The following is a 6,000-nucleotide window of genomic DNA, read 5'->3' on the forward strand; positions in this document are numbered from 1 at the left end:
CACTCCACTTGCAAGTATGTTGTACCTAGAAAGCACCGGCCTAAAGTGCATGTTAGACTGGGTAGGATATCTGTTTCAATATTCTGTATTTAGGCCAGGAACTATACTGCAGCCAGATGGCGCCCTTAAACCACCAAGTCTATATTGCCACATGAGGCTCAAATTAAGCTTCCCTGGCCTGTTTACTGATGCTTACAATACGGCGATTGGTTATGAACAGTTATGGGTGATACTGGAAGGACATAAACTCATTATGTTATTGTCATAATAAGTGCGTGACTTGGACTGAAATAGGTGCCTGTACTCATTTTGGAAGCCTGTATTGTTCATATTTAGGTGCAGGAACTCCACAATACTTCTGAGCTAATATTCTGTGTTGCATCACAACAAGTAGATCATTTGATGTGTCAATACTCAGTGCCGGTGAGCTCCTGCCCAAGTCAATCACTGGTTTTCATAATACTAAATCTCTTTCATACATAGTGGATTACATGTCCGATATACCATAGGTACCTTTGTGTCTAATTTTAAGGGATAGACATTTCATGTTCATTCCTTATGTTATACAGTCATACTGTAATTTGTATGTATAGTATTTATGGAAATCAGTTATGTGTTTTTGGCTTTTCATCATGCCAACCAAAAGGAAACATGATTTGGGGCATAACTCTTCAATTTGATTTACGGCTCGTCATTTCTGATATCTTTTAAGATCAGGCAGATCTTCAAGCAGTGTGCCCCAGCAGACGTCGCAGTTGTGCCCTGGTTAACACCCCCTCACTGTGTGCCAACAAAGCTGTTTGCCATATTCAGGAGCTGAAGAGGCAACTGGAGAACTGGTGTCAACAGGTAAGATGTTGATGTCATAGTGTGATCATGCAAGAGAGGGAGAACTATGGGGCAAATATCAGTGATATTAACAAATTATCCAATCTATCTAGAAATACTGTAAGGTTGGATGCATTTCTGTAATTTGTCCTGTCCCCTCTATCAGTCAGGAAATGTTCAGCATCAGATGTCTCATGAAAAACAGAAAAATAGCTAAACTTTTAGGTAAGTAGTGTCGTGTTTATCCAATGTTAGTCTTCATCCAAAGCTTTACATTTACAGCAATTAAAGGGATAGTTCACCCATATTGGTTTCCGTACCCTGTTAGCAGTCTATGTACAAGATATGACACCAATCCGTCCTTTGGTTTAGCTTCCCTGGTAATGTTTCCAAATGCTCATATTTTATCAGTTGTGGCACAAATCCCAAATCCCAAGTCATGAGATTGATGTTAGGAAAGCTAAAGCTAGCTTTTTCAAACATAAATTTGCTTCCTGTAGCACTAATTCCAAAATGTTTTGGACACTGTAAAGTCCATGGAGAATAAGAGCACCTCCTCCCAGCTGGCCACTGCACTGAGGATAGGAAACACTGTCACCACCGATAAATTTACGATAATCAATCATTTCAATAAGTATTTTTCAACAGCTGGCCATGCTTTCCACCTGGCTACCCCTACACTGGCCAACATCTCAGTACCCCCTGCAGCAACTTGTCGAAACCCCTCTGCTTCTCCTTCACCCACCAGACAGCTGATGTTCTGAAATAACTGCAAAATCTGGATCCCTACAAATGATTCGGGCTATACAATCTCTCTTTCTAAAATTATCTGCAGAAATTGTTGTAACCCCTATTACTAGCCTATTCAACCTCGCTTTTGTATCGTTGGAGATCCCCAGAGATTGGAAAGCTGCCGCGGTCATCCCCCTCTTCAAAGGGGAGACACTCTAGACCCAAACTGCTACAGACCTATATCTATTCTACCCTGCCTTTCTAAAATCTTCGAAAGCCAAGTTAATAAAGAGATCACTGACCATTTCGATTCCCACCCTTCTCTCCTATGCAATCTGGTTTCCGAGCTGGTCAAGCCACGCTCAAGGTCCTAAACGATATCATAACCGCCATCGATAAAAGACAGTACTGTGCAGCCGTCTTCATCGACCTGGCCAAGGCTTTCGACTCTGTCAATCACTGCATTCTTATCGGCAGACTCAATAGCCTTGGCTTCTCAAATGACTACCATGCCTGGTTCACCAACTACTTCTCTGATAGAGTTCAGTGTGTCAAATCGGAGGGCCTGTTGTCTGGACCTCTGGCAGTCTCTATGGGGGTGCCACAGGGTTCAATTTTCGGGCCGACTCTTTTCTCTGTAAATATCAATGATTGCTCTTGCTGCTGGTGATTCTCTGATCCACCTCTATGCAGACGACACTATTCTGTATACATCTGGCCCTTCTTTGGACACTGTGCTAACAAATCTCCAAACGAGCTTCAACGCCAAACAACACTCCTTCCGTAGCCTCCAACTACTTTTAAATACTAGTAAACCTAAGTGCATGCTCTTCAACCGATTTCTGCCGCACCTGACGAACATCACTACTCTGAACGGTTCTGACCTAGAATATGTGGACAACTACAAATACCTAGGTGTCTGGTTAGACTGACATTAAGCATCTTCAATCCAAAATTAAATCTAGAATCGGCTTTCTATTTCGCAACAAAGCCTCGTTAAGCCTCCTTCACTCATGCCGCCAAACATACCCTCGTAAAACTGACTATCCTACCGATCCTTGACTTCGGCAATGTAATTTACAAAATAGCCCCCAACACTCTACTCAGCAAACTGGATGTAGTCTATCACAGTGCCATCCGTTTTATCATCAAAGACCCATATACTATCCACCACTGCGACCTGTATGCGCTCGTTTGCTGGCCTTCACTACATATCCTTCGCCAAACCCACTGGCTCTAGGTTATCTATGCGGCAAAACAGACGTGGTTGGCTTAGATTGTTGACAACATGTAAACTTTATTTCGTCTCCTATGTTTATTGAAAACAAATACATTTGCACAATGATCAATTGTTGTCTCTCCAATACATTGTTACAGTTGTTGATTAGCGAGCTAGTGAATTGTAGCCATTTTAGCATAGTCAAAACACCTGAAAACAAGACATGGTTTGAAGAACAAGTGAAAATTAGCTGAAACGAGCCACCTATGTTTCCCCACATTGCAGTTTATTGTCATTGTTGCTAGCTACCTGGCCATCCAGAATCACAATCATACAGAATCACAAGATCATAAAGACTTCTGCCTCATTGAAGTGTGTGCTAACGCTGTCAGCTAACCCATTTATAGATGATTTAAACATGCTGCCAACAAATGCTAATTTGTTTGTTGAATGGGATTTGTGCCACAAATGCTAAACGTTAGCATTCGGAATCTGTGCCAGGGAAACTAAATCAAAGCATGGATAGGATAGCCCTCTTACCTTGTCCATATACTGCTTACAGGGTAAGGAAACCAATATGTAATTTTGTAATTTGCGTGAACTATCCCTTTAATGCGCCTATTTCTTCAGGTATGTGAAGAAATGTGTTCCGTCTTTTTCAGATTTCATTCCAGTGAATCCAAGTCTTCAATTATGTCTACTGAGTTATACATTGAAGACATTGGGCTAAGTGCAAGAACCGAAAGAAGTGAATTATTTTTCTCAAATGAGAGGGATACAGTACACAGCCTCGTGTCACATGATGTCCATGAACACAATGGAATATTTCTAGTAACAAAAATGTCCAGTGTAATGGCATCTATAACGTGCACATTATTCTGAATCGTCCATATGCAGTACAGCCCCTGTTGTTTGCAGATGTTTCTATACAATGAGTCCACTCGTAGTGTATTTTCGTTTAGCTTAGTTTAACTGATAATGACCAATATCAAAGGCTACTGGTATACGTATACTGTACAAACATCTTTCTTCATTCATACAGAAGGTGGCCTGTTGTCTCCGCTGTGTAAGGAAACCACAAAGTTGGTGTATCTGATTGAACATCTAGAAGCTGATCGCCAGGATGCAGAGGAAGCTCTACAAACAGAGAAGAAGAGGAGGTGAACTTTTGGGAGAAAAATGTATACTATTTCACTGTGGAAGCAGCCGTCCAGAAAGGTCAGTCAGTGGCATAAATTTAGCCGGCAAAAGTAAACCTAGCACAGGACACAAACTCATTTGGGGTTGTTCATTCTGTCGAAGCGTGCATTTAAAATAGGACAATGTAGGACAGAAATCACTGCAAGATGGTCACCATAAAGTAAAGTTCAGTCTAAATCACCATCAAGTGAAGTAAATGTGTTAGTAAAGTGCATAAAAACAATCTGAGTACAATAAGTACAAAGAGAAATGCATAAATGGTAATGGCTCTGCTTTCTATAAAATATATAAGAAAATACACAGATCACAATGTTCACAGTTAGAATAGACTAGAATAGACTTTCTAACATTTTTCAAATGTCTGAGTACAAGATGTCCAGAAAGAAATTACATCTTGCATGAAAAACAAAAATACATTTAGTAATAAAACAATATGAGTACTTACAAACACACTGTCCACTTGATACCCAAACCCCACACGGAACAGTAGATCCTCACCACACCCATATAGCACTGGGGGAAATTATATACACTATATACAGTATACAAAAGTATGTCACTATATAAATTAAAATTAGAAAAATGAAACAAAATACAACACCCTGAATCTTTACATGAAATCGAACGTCATTCTGATAATTACTCAGGCTTCAAATAATGTTATCAACTCCACAAAGTGGTTCTGAGAGCACTGGTATTCTACTAGGAAGAAGCTAACATCCTCATGTCAATCTGAAAGTATCAACAGGCTAACATGACCATCTGGCATAAATATTACAAAACAAACTCTTATACACTGCAGATGATGATCCTACTCGGGTACAAGAGTAGGATTAAAAATAAAGTAAGGTTGGACCAACGATGGATTTCAACAGCTCCCCAGTGTAATTGCTTGCTTTCACTCTTACACACTGCGCATGCGCAATCCCATAATGGCTTGCACACATTATTTATGTATCGGCAGGATAGAACAGCAGCCTCTGGTAAGACAAGGGGTAGCGGCCTATGTATATTTGTAAACAACAGCTGGTGCGTGATATCTAAGGAAGTCTCAAAGTTTTGCTCACCTGAGGTATAGTATCTCATGATCAGCTATAGATCACACTATCTACCAAGAGAGTGTTCATCTATATTCTTCGTAGCTGTTACCGCCACAAACCGATGCTGGCACTAAGACCGCCCTCAATGAGTTGGATATGGCCATAAGCAAACAGGAAAATGCTCATCCAGAAGCAACGCTCTTAGTAGCCGCGGACTTTAATGCAGGCAAACTTAAATCCGTTTTACCTAATATCTATCGACCAGAGGAAAAAAAATTCAAGACCACCTTTACTCCACACACAGAGGCGCGTACAAAGCTCTCCCTCGCCCTCCATTTGGAAAATCTGACCATAATTCTATCCTCCTGTTACAAGCAAAAATGAAAGCAGGAAGCACCGGTGACTCGGGCAATAAAAAAAGTGGTCAGATGAAGCAGATGCTAAGCTACAGGACTGTTTCGCTAGCACATTCTTCCGATGGCATTGAGGAGTATGTACACCACATCAGTGACTGGCTTCATCAAAAAATGCATCGATGACGTCGTCCCCACAGTGACTGTACGTACATACCCCAACCAGAAGCCATGGATTACAGGCAACATCCGCACTGAGCTAAACGGTAGAACTGCCGCTTTCAAGGAGCAGGACTCTAACCCGGAAGCTTATAAGAACTCCCGCTATGCCCTCTGACGAACCATCAAACAGGCAAAACGTCAATACAGGACTAAGATCGAATCGTACTATGCCGGCTCCAATGCTCGTCGGATGTGGCAGGGCTTGCAAGCTGTTACAGAGTACGAAGGGAAGCACAGCCGTGAGCTTCCCAGTGACACAAGCATACCGGATGAGCTAAATTACTTCTATGCTCGCTTTGAGGTAAGTAACACTGAAACATGCATGAGATCATCAGTTGTTCCGAATGACTGTGTGATCACGCTCTCTGTAGCTAATGTGAGTAAGACCTTTAAACAGGTCTCACAT

Source organism: Oncorhynchus mykiss, chromosome 28, assembly GCF_013265735.2.
Source record: "Oncorhynchus mykiss isolate Arlee chromosome 28, USDA_OmykA_1.1, whole genome shotgun sequence".
Classification (NCBI taxonomy): Eukaryota; Metazoa; Chordata; class Actinopteri; order Salmoniformes; family Salmonidae; genus Oncorhynchus; species Oncorhynchus mykiss.